The sequence below is a fragment of the Salvelinus fontinalis genome, chromosome 6, assembly GCF_029448725.1.
Source record: "Salvelinus fontinalis isolate EN_2023a chromosome 6, ASM2944872v1, whole genome shotgun sequence".
NCBI classification, from domain to species: Eukaryota; Metazoa; Chordata; class Actinopteri; order Salmoniformes; family Salmonidae; genus Salvelinus; species Salvelinus fontinalis.
In genome coordinates, this window is record NC_074670.1 from 472,674 (window position 1) to 490,594 (window position 17,921).

General features: G+C 45.3%; 1 pseudogene; it reads right to left on the bottom strand.

The window, feature by feature from the left end:
• LOC129856747 (collagen alpha-1(XIV) chain-like) overlaps window positions 1–17,921 on the bottom strand; it is a 194,571-nt pseudogene that overhangs the window by 139,275 nt on the left and 37,375 nt on the right.

Genomic DNA, 17,921 nt, shown 5'->3' on the forward strand with positions numbered 1-17,921 from the left:
ATTCACATTCTACAACTACTATATCTATACAGTTTGTTACCCGTACACATCGTATTCACATTCTACAACTACTATATCTATACAGTTTGTTACCCGTCTTCCCGAAAGGGAAAGTCATGAAAATACATGGCAGGTGGATTATCTTTCCTCCTTGTGAATAATGTACGTGACAGCCTTTGGATTTGTCCTAAATAGCATCCTATTGCCTATAGAGTGCACTACTTTTGACCAGAGTCCTATGGGAACACTATATATGGAATAGGGAACCGTTTGAGACCAGAGTCCTATGGGAGCACTATATAGGGAATAGGGAACCGTTTGAGACCAGAGTCCTATGGGAGCACTATATATGGAATAGGGAACCGTTTGAGACCAGAGTCCTATGGGAGCACTATATAGGGAATAGGGAACCGTTTGAGACCAGAGTCCTATGGGAGCACTATATAGGGAATAGGTTGAAGTATGTGACGCAGTCTTTAACTTCCTTATACGACCCTTATTAATGAGCTGTATGTATGCATGGACAGACAGCCACTCTGCCGCACTAGAGGCACAAACCTATGGAAGACAAGAGTCAAAACCAGGTAAAATTGAGCTATTTGTGCATTTAATTATTTAAAGGTCAAACTGACAATGCATGAAATATTGATAGGAATCTTGGTGGTGCATATGCAGATATAATTATACCGCCAGCGTGAGGAGATGAACTACTGTACAGTGTGTTTGGGGTGAAAGAGAGACTGCAACGCATCATAAGTCATTTGTGTCACGACTTAAAGTCCTCTCTCTATAATGGAATAGCTGCCGTGTACAGCGGTGTGGTGGGGGGGGCGGGGTCCACTTATATCCACATAGAAATGTGCTGCATACATTTAATGCTCAGTATATATCAATTCATGCATTATTCATTTATTCATTCATCCATCCACTCATTAATTCAGTCAGCCATTCAGTCATTCATTGTACATGTATAATATGTATCCAGCTGTAGACATATGGGGCTCCCGAGTGGCGCAGCGCTCTAAGGCACTGCATCTACAGTCCCTGGTTCGAATCCAGGCTGTATCACATCCGGCCATGATTGGGAGTCCCATAGGGTGGCTCACAATTGGCCCAGCTTAGTCCAGGATTGGCCGGCCTAGGCCGTCATTGTAAATAAGAATTTGTTCTTATTTTAACTGACTTGCTAAGTTAAATAAAGGTTAAATAAAGAAAATACATACATATATATATAATATATATATATACACTGCTCAAAAAAATAAAGGGAACACTTAAACAACACAATGTAACTCCAAGTCAATCACACTTCTATGAAATCAAACTGTCCACTTAGGAAGCAACACTGATTGACAATAAATTTCACATGCTGTTGTGCAAATGGAATAGACAAAAGGTGGAAATTATAGGCAATTAGCAAGACACCCCCAAAAAAGGAGTGATTCTGCAGGTGGTGACCACAGACCACTTCTCAGTTCCTATGCTTCCTGGCTGATGTTTTGGTCACTTTTGAATGCTGGCGGTGCTCTCACTCTAGTGGTAGCATGAGACGGAGTCTACAACCCACACAAGTGGCTCAGGTAGTGCAGTTCATCCAGGATGGCACATCAATGCGAGCTGTGGCAAAAAGGTTTGCTGTGTCTGTCAGCGTAGTGTCCAGAGCATGGAGGCGCTACCAGGAGACAGGCCAGTACATCAGGAGACGTGGAGGAGGCCGTAGGAGGGCAACAACCCAGCAGCAGGACCGCTACCTCCGCCTTTGTGCAAGGAGGTGCACTGCCAGAGCCCTGCCAAATGACCTCCAGCAGGCCACAAATGTGCATATGTCAGCATATGGTCTCACAAGGGGTCTGAGGATCTCATCTCGGTACCTAATGGCAGTCAGGCTACCTCTGGCGAGCACATGGAGGGCTGTGCGGCCCCACAAAGAAATGCCACCCCACACCATGACTGACCCACCGCCAAACCGGTCATGCTGGAGGATGTTGCAGGCAGCAGAACATTCTCCACGGCGTCTCCAGACTCTGTCACGTCTGTCACATGTGCTCATGTGCTCAGTGTGAACCTGCTTTCATCTGTGAAGAGCACAGGGCGCCAGTGGCGAATTTGCCAATCTTGGTGTTCTCTGGCAAATGCCAAATGTCCTGCACGGTGTTGGGCTGTAAGCACAACCCCCACCTGTGGACGTCGGGCCCTCATACCACCCTCATGGAGTCTGTTTCTGACCATTTGAGCAGACACATGCACATTTGTGGCCTGCTGGAGGTCATTTTGCAGGGCTCTGGCAGTGCACCTCCTTGCACAAAGGCGGAGGTAGCGGTCTTGCTGCTGGGTTGTTGCCCTCCTACGGCCTCCTCCACGTCTCCTGATGTACTGGCCTGTCTCCTGGTAGTGCCTCCATGCTCTGGACACTACGCTGACAGACACAGCAAACCTTTTTGCCACAGCTCGCATTGATGTGCCATCCTGGATGAACTGCACTACCTGAGCCACTTGTGTGGGTTGTAGACTCCGTCTCATGCTACCACTAGAGTGAGAGCACCGCCAGCATTCAAAAGTGACCAAAACATCAGCCAGGAAGCATAGGAACTGAGAAGTTGTCTGTGGTCACCACCTGCAGAATCACTCCTTTTTTGGGGGTGTCTTGCTAATTGCCTATAATTTCCACCTTTTGTCTATTCCATTTGCACAACAGCATGTGAAATTTATTGTCAATCAGTGTTGCTTCCTAAGTGGACAGTTTGATTTCACAGAAGTGTGATTGACTTGGAGTTACATTGTGTTGTTTAGGTGTTCCCTTAATTTTTTTGAGCAGTGTATATTGCTCTGGGTCCAGCTTCCCATTATGAAGGGGCTAGTGGATTGGCAGTATGTCCTGGTTCTGCCAGTTGAGAAGAGATATTATATCACAGTGTGTCTCCTGTCTGTGGAACATCTCATCTGACTGAGATCCGATGAGAACGCAGCTCTTCTCAGGTAGTCACACAGCAGGACGCTGATGAGAACGCAGCTCTTCTCAGGTAGTCACACAGCAGGACGCTGATGAGTACGCAGCTCTTCTCAGGTAGTCACACAGCAAGACGCTGATGAGAACACAGCTCTTCTCAGGTAGTCACACAGCAGGACGCTGATGAGAACACAGCTCTTCTCAGGTAGTCACACAGCAGGACGCTGATGAGTACGCAGCTCTTCTCAGGTAGTCACACAGCAGGACGCTGATGAGTACGCAGCTCTTCTCAGGTAGTCACACAGCAGGACGCTGATGAGTACGCAGCTCTTCTCAGGTAGTCACACAGCAGGACGCTGATGAGTACGCAGCTCTTCTCAGGTAGTCACACAGCAAGACGCTGATGAGAACACAGCTCTTCTCAGGTAGTCACACAGCAGGACGCTGATGAGAACGCAGCTCTTCTCAGGTAGTCACACAGCAAGACGCTGATGAGAACACAGCTCTTCTCAGGTAGTCACACAGCAGGACGCTGATGAGAACACAGCTCTTCTCAGGTAGTCACACAGCAAGACGCTGATGAGAACACAGCTCTTCTCAGGTAGTCACACAGCAAGACGCTGATGAGAACACAGCTCTTCTCAGGTAGTCACACAGCAGGACGCTGATGAGAACGCAGCTCTTCTCAGGTAGTCACACAGCAGGACGCTGATGAGAACACAGCTCTTCTCAGGTAGTCACACAGCAGGACGCTGATGAGTACGCAGCTCTTCTCAGGTAGTCACACGGCAGGACGCTGATGAGAACACAGCTCTTCTCAGGTAGTCACACAGCAGGACGCTGATGAGAACACAGGTCTTCTCAGGTAGTCACACAGCAGGACGCTGATGAGAACGCAGCTCTTCTCAGGTAGTCACACAGCAAGACGCTGATGAGAACACAGCTCTTCTCATGTAGTCACACAGCAGGACGCTGATGAGAACACAGCTCTTCTCAGGTAGTCACACAGCAGGACGCTGATGAGAACACAGCTCTTCTCAGGTAGTCACACAGCAAGACGCTGATGAGAACACAGCTCTTCTCAGGTAGTCACACAGCAAGACGCTGATGAGAACGCAGCTCTTCTCAGGTAGTCACACGGCAGGACGCTGATGTGACGCTCTGCCGACAGCCAGAAGGACTTTATGAAAAAGACAATCTATTTACTTTTGATGAGAAAAGCTCCAAAAAGCATGTATTACTTTACGATGCACCTGCTGATATCACATTTATATGCAAACGGGGGTAAATCTCCCCGACTGTCTGTCTGAATATTGATATTCTCAGCTGTCCGTCAGGGTGGTGAAATCCTCTTCATCAAACAAAGGGAATCTGATGTTATCAGCATAATGTAATGCAAACAGAATACAAAGCTATGTATTACGCTTCCTAAAAGCTTAGTCTCCATGGGCTTTGCATTATGGGGATGAATAGCATGTATCTTTACAAACTGGTTCAGAGGAGCAGACGGACACCCCTTCAAATTAGTGGATTTGGCTATTTTAGCCACACCCGTTGCTGACAGGTGTATAACATTCAGCACACGGCCATGCAATCTCCATAGACAAACATTGGCAGTATAATGCTTTACTGATGAGCTCAGTGACTTTCAAAGTAGCACCGTCAAAGGATGCCACCTTTCCAACAAGTCAGTTCGTCAAATTTCTACCCTGGTAGATCTTCCCGGTCACCTGTAAGTGCTGTTATTGTGAAGTGGAAACGTCTAGGTGCAACAATGACTCAGCCACAAAGTGGTAGGCCACACAAGCTCACAGAACGGGACCGCCGACTGCTGAAGCGTGTAGGGCATTAAAATGATCTGTCCTCGGTTGCAACTCTCACTACCGAGTTCCAAACTGCCTCTGGAAGCAATGTCAGCACAAGAACTGTTCATCGGGAGCTTCATGAAATGGGTATCCATTGCCGAGCAGCCGCACACAAGCCTAAGATCCCCATGAGCAATGCCAAGTGTCGGCTGGAGTGGTGTAAAGCTCACCGCCATATATACACACAAGTATGTGAACCTGCCCCAATGCATAGTGCCAACTGTAAAGTTTGGTGGAGGAGGAATAATAGTCTGGGTCTGTTTTTCATGGTTTGGGCTCCTTAGTTCCAGTGAAGGGAAATATTAACGCTACAGCATACATTACATTCTAGATGATTCTGTGCTTCCAACTTTGTGGCAACAGTTTGGGGAAGGCCCTTTCCTGTTTCAGCATGACAATGCCCCCATGCACAAAGCGAGGTTTGTCGAGGTCTGTGTGGAAGAACTTGACTGGCCTGCACAGAGCCCTGACCTTAACCCCATCGAACACCTTTTGGATTAATTAGGCCGACTGAGAGCCAAGCCTAATCGCCCAACATCAGTGCCCGACCTCACTAATGCTCTTGTGGCTGAATGGAAGCAAGTCCCCGCAGCAATGTTCCGACATCTAGTGGAAAGCCTTCCCAGAAGAGTGGAGGCTGTTATAGCAGCAAAGGGGGGGGGGGGGGGGGGCAACACCATATTAATGTCCACGATTTTGGAATGAGATGTTCGACAAGCAGGTGTCCACATACTTTTAGTCATGTAGTGTACTTCACTTTGAGAACAAACATTTAACACGTCATCCAAAGTGGCTGCTTGGTATTAGCAGTTGAAAGAGTCAATTCAAAATGGACCCCGAACCCTGAGGTCCCCTTTGTTGTGGTCTGGAACTGGAACTGCAACAGGAGTCTACCTAAACTACCTGAACACCATTCACCAGCCCTAACGAACACCATTCACCAGCCCTAACATGTATCGGTGGTGTGGGGGGTTCGCTGGATCCTGTGGTGTAGGAGGTGATGACATACACACACATACAGGGTCAGCAACACACATACAGGGTCAGCAACACACACACACACACACACACACACACACACACACACACACACATCCTGACCAATAGAGCCAATATATTACATGTCTTGGCGGTGCCCTGGAGTGGTTGGCTGGATCCCGTGGTGTAGGAAGAGATGACCTTCACAGTGTACTCAGTGTCACTCTGCAGGTTCAGGATCAGCATGGTGTTGACGTCGTCTCCCACAAAGGTCTCCAGAGCTGACCCCGGCACTGTAGGAAACACAGAGACTGGCTCAGCAACACACATAGACACACATAGACACACATAGACACACACACACACACACACACACACACACACACACACACACACACACACACACACACACACACACACACACACACACACACACACACACACACACACACACGCACGCGCACGTATCATGTTGCACCTAAAGTTCCAACCAAATGTATTTGAGGGCATCTCCGGACAATGAGGCGCTGGCAGAGGGAAGGGAAGAAGGGCAGAGAACATGTATTGTAGTGAGGGTAAGCACCTCTCCACTAACAGACTGAGGCAGAGCCCCCTGTTCCTCTTGTTGTAGAAGGCATTCAATCTTGGTGGAGGACCCATTTCTCTGGACCACAGGGCAGGGTATTAAATCTAGGTGGAGGACCCATTTCTCTGGACCACAGGGCAGGGTATTAAATCTAGGTGGAGGACCCATTTCTCTGGACCACAGGGCAGGGCATTAAATCTAGGTGAAGGACCCATTTCTCTGGACCACAGGGCAGGGTATTAAATCTAGGTGGAGGACGCATTTCTCTGGACCACAGGGCAGGGCATTAAATCTAGGTGGAGGACCCATTTCTCTGGACCACAGGGCAGGGTATTAAATCTAGGTGGAGGACCCATTTCTCTGGACCACAGGGCAGGGCATTAAATCTAGGTGGAGGACCCATTTCTCTGGACCACAGGGCAGGGTATTAAATCTAGGTGGAGGACCCATTTCTCTGGACCACAGGGCAGTTTAAAGAGTTTCTAATAGAAAACAGAGGCTCACACAGTCACAGGATGCAACCCAAATGGCAACCAATCCCCTATGTAGTGCACTACTTTTAACCGGAGCCCTTTGGGTCCTTGTCAAAAGTAGTGCACTATATAGGGAATAGGGTCCCCATAGGGCTCTAGTCAAAAGTAGTGCACTACATAGGGAATAGGGTCCCCATAGGGCTCTGGTCAAAAGTAGTGCACTATATAGGGAATAGGGTCCCCATAGGGCTCTGGTCAAAAGTAGTGCACTATATAGGGAATAGGGTCCCCATAGGGCTCTGGTCAAAAGTAGTGCACTATATAGGGACCAGGTTTCCATTTGGAAGACAACCACTTTCTTCTTTCTGTTCTCATGTAGTTTCTCCATGTAGGAAACAAAGCTGAGGGATATTTCCCCACATGCTGTGTTACACCCACATCAGGCCTTCTGTTTACAACGGAAAAGACTGGGACGGCAGACTGAATAATGGTGTTTAAAAGACTGTCTGAGACGGTAGACAGAATAATGGTGTTTAAAAGACTGTTTGAGACGGCAGACTGAATAATGAGACGTTAGAGATAGGTGTGTATTGTAACAGGTGTGTATTGTAGCAGGTGTGTATTGTAACAGGTGTGTATTGTAACAGGTGTGTATTGTAACAGGTGTGTATTGTAACAGGTGAGTATTGTAACAGGTCTGTATTGTAACAGGTGTGTATTGTAACAGGTGTGTATTGTAACAGGTCTGTATTGTAACAGGTCTGTATTGTAACAGGTGTGTATTGTAACATGTGTGTATTGTAACAGGTCTGTATTGTAACAGGTCTGTATTGTAACAGGTGAGTATTGTAACAGGTGTGTATTGTAACATGTGTGTATTGTAACAGGTCTGTATTGTAACAGGTGAGTATTGTAACAGGTGAGTATTGTAACAGGTGTGTATTGTAACAGGTGTGTACGTACCAGAGGTGGGTTGGTAGACTACCCTGAAGCCCAAGGTGGGAGAAGGAGGCGTGTCCCAGGTGATGCGGAAGCGGCTGAACCACTCCTCAGACACCCTCAGGTTGCTAGGCGCCGAGAGGGGCACTGACAAAACAAGAGTAGTAGAGAAACTGTCACTTATACACTGTGGTTTACGGTAAAATGGCGAATATGCGGTTCAAAAAGAATGGTAGAGAAACTGTCACTTATACACTGTGGTTTACGGTACACTGTTAGGCTGCAGTCAATTGTTATGGTATTGCACCAATATGCAAACCACAGATTCCATCCATCCAAAACATTGAGAGTTATTAAAGTCATATGTATGTGTGATTTATGAACGATTGGGTTTTTACAAGGTTTGGTGTTTCATTTGGAATACAAGCTCGCCAAAGCCAAAGGGACTGTACTCTCTCTGCTCTCTACTTTAAAAACATATTTGACTTATAGTTACTGTGGCATTTTCATTTAAATGTTAAAGAGGAGACAATCCTAGTCTGGAAAAGCACCCCTATCCCTGTAGACTGCACTACTTTTGGTCTGAGCCTTATGGGCCGTGCAGCGGTACACAACTACAACTTGAGACGGTCCAGTCACACAGATTTCTTAGGTGACGTTGATCCGGATGGATATTGTCATTTATTTAGTAACAAACCCCCCACCTCGCAACCCATGCAACCCTAAACAGTTCACTCTGTTCACACCCTTCTTGTTGGCAGAGAGAAAACATTGCCGTTTTTAAGCTAATTTCCTGCATTTCTACACATTATGCCACGGAGCGAAGGGAAAATGTAGCCGTTTTAAAACTAATTTCCTGCATTTCTACACATTTTCCATGTCTTATGTGTGTTCATAATGATACCAGGAGTCGAACCCCAACCAACAGTTTTATTTATTTATTTTTAGTCGGGGGCCGCGGTCAGTATTGACCCCGTTCTGTATCCGGATCCGGCCCGCGGTCCACCTGTTGAGTATGACTGATGTAGTGAATAGGATACCATTTTGGACGCATCACCAGCTTGCTATTGGTAGAGTGTTTAATCATTCAGACAATGATGTTGAGCTGAGTGTATATAATCAATTACAGCATGAGGAAGTGTTTTAGTGGCTCGTGACTGAGAACAGAATGACTGTGTGACTATGAATGGCTTTCCTTAGGCTTATTAATGGACATGATCAATAATTGCTGGCTGTCCGTTTACACCGTGCTCAGAGGGTGACGACAGGGAACCGACACACTGGGAACATTTACCACCTGCTGTAACTAGTCTAACAGAGGTGATTCAGTGAACTTAGTGTGATTGGTATCTAGATGGATAACCCTCCTCAACCTAATGAGAGGTGATTCAGTGAACTTAGTGTGATTGGTACCTAGATGGATAACCCTCCTCAACCTAATGAGAGGTGATTCAGTGAACTTAGTGTGATTGGTATCTAGATGGATAACCCTCCTCAACCCAATGAGAGGTGGCTCAGTGAACTTAGTGTGATTGGTATCTAGATGGAGAACCCTCCTCAACCTAATGAGAGGTGGTTCAGTGAACTTAGTGTGATTGGTATCTAGATGGATAACCCTCCTCAACCTAATGAGAGGTGGCTCAGTGAACTTAGTGTGATTGGTATCTAGATGGATAACCCTCCTCAACCTAATGAGAGGTGGCTCAGTGAACTTAGTGTGATTGGTACCTAGATGGATAACCCTCCTCAACCTAATGAGAGGTGGCTCAGTGAACTTAGTGTGATTGGTACCTAGATGGATAACCCTCCTCAACCTAATGAGAGGTGGCTCAGTGAACTTAGTGTGATTGGTATCTAGATGGATAACCCTCCTCAACCTAATGAGAGGTGGTTCAGTGAACTTAGTGTGATTGGTATCTAGATGGATAACCCTCCTCAACCTAATGAGAGGTGGCTCAGTGAACTTAGTGTGATTGGTATCTAGATGGATAACCCTCCTCAACCTAATGAGAGGTGGTTCAGTGAACTTAGTGTGATTGGTATCTAGATGGAAAACCCTCCTCAACCTAATGAGAGGTGGCTCAGTGAACTTAGTGTGATTGGTATCTAGATGGATAACCCTGCATCATCAGGATGTCCCGCCCACATGGAGTCATGCATCTTCAGGATGCCCCGCCCACATGGAGTCATGCAGCATCAGGATGCCCCACCCACATGGAGTCATGCATCATCAGGATGCCCCGCCCACGGAGTCATGCAGCATCAGGATGCCCCACCCACATGGAGTCATGCAGCATCAGGATGCCCCACCCACATGGAGTCATGCAGCATCAGGATGCCCCGCCCACATGGAGTCATGCATCATCAGGATGCCCCGCCCACATGGGCTTATAAGACACTGTATTTGCTGTAGTAAAATAAAATAATCATGTATATACACACACACACACACACACACACACACACACACACACACACACACACACACACACACACACACACACACACACACACACACACACACACACACACACACACACACACACACACACACACATACATACATACATACATATATATATATATATAAACAGTACCAATCAAAAGTTTGAACACATCTACTCATCCAAGGGTTTTCATTGGTTTTACTATTTTCTACATTGTAGAATAATAGTAAAGACATCACAACTATGAAATAACACGTGGATTCATGTAGTAACCCAAACATTTGACTTTCTTCCAAGTGGCCACCCTTTGCCTTGATGACAGCTTTGCACACTCTTGGCATTCTCTCAACCAGTGTCACGGCCGTTGTAAGGAGGAGACCAAGGCGCAGCGTGGCATGCGTACATTCTTATTTATTAATAAGAATGAACACTGAACAAAACTAACAAAATATCAAAACCCATCAAGCGCTATGATGAAACTGGCTCTCATGAGGACCGCCACAGATGTGTCTGTTACTTAAACTTTGAGGCTGGTAACTCCAATGAACTTTTCCTCTGAAGCAGAGGTAACTCTGGGTCTTCCTTGTCCTTCCTTGACATTTGTCGGATTGACTGACCCTCAAGTCTTAAAGTAATGATGGACTGTCGTTTCTCTTTGCTTATTTGAGTAGTTCTTGCCATAGTGTGGACTTGGTCTTTTACCAAATAGGGCTATCTTCTGTATAGCCCCCTACCTTGTCACAACACAAATGATTGGCTCAAATGCATCAAGAAGGAAACAAATTCCACAAATTCACTTTTAACAAGGCACTCCTGTTAATTGAAATGCATTCCAGGTGACTACCTCATGAAGCTGGTTAAGAGAATGCCAAGAGTGTGCAAAGCTGTCATCAAGGCAAAGGGTGGCCACTTTGAAGAATCTCAAATACAAAAATATATTTTGATTTGTTTAACACTTTTTTGGTTACTACATGATTCCATATGTGATATTTCATAGTTTTGATGTCTATATAGAACTAGGTGACTAGTGCTCAATATAGAGCTTTAATTGCATCGTAACATTTACCATACACCCCACACAATAGAGCCAGGTCTAAACCCCCAGTCATCACACTAGCTACAAGACCAGCTTCATAGAACCATCCACAACATAAAGGCTGTACTCACATGTTCTGCCCACAGAAGACACACTGATGCCGTCCTGTCCATCTGTGTAGACTGGGGTGACCGTCACCTTGTGCTCTGTGTCAGACAGCAGAGGCTGGAGAAGGACTGTGGTCTGCTGCCCAGGCACCAGGACCTGGCGGGTAGAGATTATACATAGTGTTACACAGAGTGTGTGTGTGTGTGTGTGTGTGTGTGTGTGTGTGTGTGTGTGTGTGTGTGTGTGTGTGTGTGTGTGTGTGTGTGTTTGTGCGTGCGTGTGTGCGTGCGCACAAGTGTGTGCGAGAGCATAAGCCTGAGGGTTTCTCCTCAGAAATATATCTGACCTCCAAGTGTGTCATATTTCACTGCTACCGACACGTCATTAATCAAACATATCGTAACGTCTCATCAAGCCTGTTGATTGGCCAGTTCCCACAGTGGCCAGTGGCTGAACTGACACTTGGCTTTGGGTATGAGGCTGATACGTGGTTTGAAGTTCTTTCCAAACATTTTCACTACTCTATTCTTCCATTTTTTTCTCATTAACAAAATTGGCCTCAATGACAACACAGTTAAACCTGATATGTTGGTAATGACAAGAAGGATTAACATCTAATGTAAATCCCAAATCGCACCCTATTCCCTATTTAGTGCACTACTTTTGACCAGGACCCATAGGGTTCCTGTTCCTAAAATAGTGCACTATATAGGGAATAGGGTTTCATTTGGGACATAAACAAAGTTTGCCTGATATTACCTCTCTGCATAATCATGAGCAGATTAGTTGTATCACGCTGTTCTGGTCGCTCATTAGACTCTTAGACCACAGTTAAAAATATGATATAAAAATAAGTTCCCAAAGGATGTTACCAAAAAAAAAAGTTTGAAATGGTAAAACGTTCCCTGAGAAAGTACAACTATGTAAAATGAATAACATTTTAGTATCATTACTTGGAATTAGATCTTGTATGACAGCCTCACCGTATAAACTATGTACAAGTCCTCTGTGATCCATCTTGCCTGGTCATTCTGGGCCTTTCCTTTGTTATCCCATCTTGTGAAGTGTCAAGCCCCATACCCTGGAAATGGACTGTCCACCAGGCATGTGGTGTTTAAATGGGAACTGCCAAGTAGTTGGTCGAGCCCAAAGTGAACGTTCCTAAATGTCCTCTCTAAGAAGCCATATCCTCACATGCAGAGGAGTGAGAGGCTAAACCCAACCCCCATCCCTATCCTCCATCCCATCTCCTGCCCTGTCAGACCCCACACCAGAGCTGGACTGTCCTGACTCCTGCACAACAACTCTGATTAGCGGAGCTGTCCAATAGACACGTGGGGCTGAAACAGACTTGCCAGGGGGAGTTAGCTTGACTCAGCCCAAAACTAAACGATCTGAAAGTCCCAACCATTCTCTCTAAGGAGCATGTCCTCACAGGTCTCTACTTCAGTCTGTGGGGTAATTGGGATTCTTCAGAAAAAGAAAAAAAAAATCTCTCTATGTGTGTCCCAAATGACACCCTATTCCCTATATAGTGCACTACTTTAGGCCAGAGCCCTAGGGCCCTATATAGGGAATAGGGTGCCGTATGGGGTGCAGACAGTGTGTTCCATTCGTTCCTCAGTGACCCAAATGCTTGTTGAAAAGATAATGGAAGTTCTTCCACGTTGCTCCGTCCCCTCTATCTTCTCCAACACAGCAGGAGCCAGGGAGACGCCAAGGTCCCAGGTGGAAATTAAAATACGAGTGAAGGAGAAAGAATAGATAGAGGGTTTAAGCGCTGCATCACTGTAGAGTCCCTTGGCCCCAAGGGCTCTGTGGAGGTTGTGGCAGAGAGGTGGGAAGAGGCTCCAAACTAATACTTTTTCTCATCGTACAAATGAGTCAACACACTGTGATTCTATTGAACACACTGGAGAATAACATGGTGTGATTCTATTGAACACACTGGAGAATAAAATGATGTGATTCTATTGAACACACTGGAGAATAAAATGATGTGATTCTATTGAACACACTGGATAATAAAATGGTGTGATTCTATTGAACTCACTGGATAATAAAATGGTGTGATGCTATTGAACACACTGGATAATAAAATGGTGTGATGCTATTGAACACACTGGATAATAAAATGGTGTGATTCTATTGAACACACTGGATAATAAAATGGTGTGATGCTATTGAACACACTGGATAATAAAATGGTGTGATTCTATTGAACACACTGGATAATAAAATGCTGTGATTCTATTGAACACACTGGATAATAAAATGGTGTGATTCTATTGAACACACTGGATAATAAAATGGTGTGATTTTATTGAACACACTGGATAATAAAATGTCATTCTATTGAACACACTGGATAATACAATGGTGTGATTCTATTGAACACACTGGATAATAAAATTATGTGATTCTATTGAACACACTGGATAATACAATGGTGTGATTCTATTGAACACACTGGATAATAAAATTATGTGATTCTATTGAACACACTGGATAATAAAATGGTGTGATTCTAAAATGGTGTGAATTCACTGGATAATAAAATGGTGTGAACTCACTGGATAATAAAATGGTGTGATTCTAAAATGGTGTGAACTCACTGGATAATAAAATTGTGTGATTCTATTGAACTCACTGGATAATAAAATGGTGTGATTCTATTGAACACACTGGATAATAAAATGGTGTGATTCTATTGAACACACTGGATAATAAAATGGTGTGATTCTATTGAACACGCTGGATAATAAAATGGTGTGATTCTAAAATGGTGTGAACTCACTGGATAAAAAAATTGTGTGATTCTATTGAATTTGAGCTGGGAGATATACACCTCCAGTCAGATGAAGACTATCTTACATACTAGGAGAAGAATACTTTGGCCAAGCTACTTACATTTTACTCATCTATCAGACGTTCTTATCCAGAGCGACTTACAGGAGCAATGTGGGTTAAGTCAAGTCAAATCAAATGTATTTATATAGCCCTTCGTACATCAGCTGATATCTCAAAGTGCTGTACAGAAACCCAGCCTAAAACCCCAAACAGCAAGCAATGCAGGTGTAGAAGTGCCTTGCTCAAGGGCACATCGACACATTTTTCACCTAGATGGCTCCGGGATTTGAACCAGTGACCTTTCGGTTACTGGCCCATGCTCTCAACCGCTAGGCTATCTGCCATCCCGTTCTTCGTTGTCTCCACACATATGCTTCCCTATGTACCGGTCTATTGTTTGTATCAGTCTACCACCCACTCATTATCTATCCATTCTATCTATTGTCTACAAATAACCTTTTTTTTGTGAAGGGCATATACATAACAGAGAAGGGTTAAGTTGTCAATGCTTTGTCTGAAGACCAGTTCAAACCCAGGATTTACATTCCAAACGTATCTGTTGTTAATCGGCAACCCTTATGATCAATAAAACAGGACAACTGAAAGGACAACAATGAGTTCCACAAGTTTGTCAACCAGATTTCAGATTGGAGGTGTCTTTTCAGCAAGTATGACAGTACACTCTTAGAGAAAAATATGTTATCGAGAACCTTAAAAAGGGTTCTCCTATGGGGACAGCAGAAGTACCCTTTTTTCTAAGAGTGTAGATAGATAGTATGCATCCATGCAGTATGTCAAACTAAATCAGTGGATCGACATCTGTCTCAATTTTTCTTCCTTACAGGAATTAGTTAAGTGACTAAGCCACCATGATCAAATAATCAAAGACTTTCATTAGGTTCCAGAGAGCCCAAAGGAGCATGGGTAATAATTTATCTGGTTCCTTTCAAACAGCATTGTGACTGTGTCAGCCAGTTAATTCCACTGATACACAAATTAGACATGCTCAACAGTAATTACACATTTACATCAGGATTTAACCCCTGGATGGGTCCAGCTACAGAACGTGTCCTGTCATCAGGATTTAACCCCTGGATGGGTCCAGCTACAGAACTTGTCCTGTCATCAGGATTTAACCCCTGGATCGGTACAGCTACAGAACTTGTCCTGTCATCAGGATTTAACCCCTGGATGGGTCCAGCTACAGAACTTGTCCTGTCATCAGGATTTAACTCCTGGATGGGTCCAGCTACAGAACTTGTCCTGTCATCAGGATTTAACTCCTGGATGGGTACAGCTACAGAACTTGTCCTGTCATCAGGATTTAACCCCTGGATGGGTGCAGCTACAGAACTTGTCCTGTCATCAGGATTTAACCCCTGGATGGGTCCAGCTACAGAACTTGTCCTGTCATCAGGATTTAACCCCTGGATGGGTACAGCTACAGAACTTGTCCTGTCATCAGGATTTAACCCCTGGATGGGTACAGCTACAGAACTTGTCCTGTCATCAGGATTTAACCCCTGGATGGGTACAGCTACAGAACTTGTCCTGTCATCAGGATTTAACCCCTGGATGGGTACAGCTACAGAACTTGTCCTGTCATCAGGATTTAACCCCTGGATGGGTACAGCTACAGAACTTGTCCTGTCATCAGGATTTAACCCTGGATGGGTCCAGCTACAGAACTTGTCCTGTCATCAGGATTTAACCCCTGGATGGGTGCAGCTACAGAACTTGTCCTGTCATCAGGATTTAACCCCTGGATGGGTCCAGCTACAGAACTTGTCCTGTCATCAGGATTTAACCCCTGGATGGGTACAGCTACAGAACTTGTCCTGTCATCAGGATTTAACCCCTGGATGGGTACAGCTACAGAACTTGTTCTGTCATCAGGATTTAACCCCTGGATGGGTACAGCTACAGAACTTGTCCTGTCATCAGGATTTAACCCCTGGATGGGTACAGCTACAGAACTTGTCCTGTCATCAGGATTTAACCCCTGGATGGGTGCAGCTACAGAACTTGTCCTGTCATCAGGATTTAACCCCTGGATGGGTCCAGCTACAGAACTTGTCCTGTCATCAGGATTTAACCCCTGGATGGGTACAGCTACAGAACTTGTTCTGTCATCAGGATTTAACCCCTGGATGGGTACAGCTACAGAACTTGTCCTGTCATCAAGATTTAACCCCTGGATGGGTCCAGCTACAGAACTTGTCCTGTCATCAGGATTTAACCCCTGGATGGGTCCAGCTACAGAACTTGTCCTGTCATCAGGATTTAACCCCTGGATGGGTACAGCTACAGAACTTGTTCTGTCATCAGGATTTAACCCCTGGATGGGTACAGCTACAGAACTTGTCCTGTCATCAGGATTTAACCCCTGGATGGGTACAGCTACAGAACTTGTCCTGTCATCAGGATTTAACCCCTGGATGGGTGCAGCTACAGAACTTGTCCTGTCATCAGGATTTAACCCCTGGATGGGTCCAGCTACAGAACTTGTCCTGTCATCAGGATTTAACCCCTGGATGGGTACAGCTACAGAACTTGTTCTGTCATCAGGATTTAACCCCTGGATGGGTACAGCTACAGAACTTGTCCTGTCATCAAGATTTAACCCCTGGATGGGTACAGCTACAGAACTTGTCCTGTCATCAGGATTTAACCCCTGGATGGGTACAGCTACAGAACTTGTCCTGTCATCAGGATTTAACCCTGGATGGGTCCAGCTACAGAACTTGTCCTGTCATCAGGATTTAACCCCTGGATGGGTACAGCTACAGAACGTGTCCTGTCATCAGGATGAAACCTCCCTGAGATGATTTTCACTGTGTGGTGCCAAACCATCAAAGTAAGATGCTTGGTTTCTGATCAGAGCTGAGAGTGATCTACCTACAACACACGCATAGGAAAAGGACCTCTGAACTTCCCCTCTGTGATACACTCCATGTACAGTCTATGTCTGCCCATCTTTGGCCATATTCCCAAAGGGATGTGAAACCATCCGGACATTAAGACGCCTGGTAACTCTGTGAGTTCTCTCTATACTCACTGACAGCCTAGCGTACAACCAACGACACGGCTGCTAAGGTGCAGGACGGTGTGACCAGTGAGAATAAGGAGTGACTTACAATCAGTACGCCACATATCATGATCACTGCAAGTAAACTCTTGTTCAGAAATAGCCGGTCTCTGCCTCTAAACCAGCTCCAAACTCACTGACTCCTCGTTGCGTTCTCCTGTGAGGCTGACGTAGGTGACTCTGTACTGGTCCACCTTAGGATCCTCCAGCTGCCATGACACCTCCAGGCTGTAGGTGGTCTCCTCCTGGACCTGCAGGCCTCTCACCGCCTGACGCACCACTGGAGGGGACAGATAACACAGAGATATTAATGTATTGACTTATTGAATCCCTTAGACCAGGCCAGTTAGCCGATAACAGCTTGGACAACAGACCTGATTGAGTTCACACAACATGAAATGACTCATCATCAACATATGCAATCACAATCATGATATTCAGCACCATGTACTTTAACAACACAATGCAGTCAATAATCACATCTTTGTAAACCAGGATTAGTCTGTCATTTTACACCAGCGTGATCTAGTAACAAGTCCTTCTAAAACCAAAGCAAAGCAACCCCTGCCGAAGAGATAACACTCTTAGGGATGGATGTTTTCCT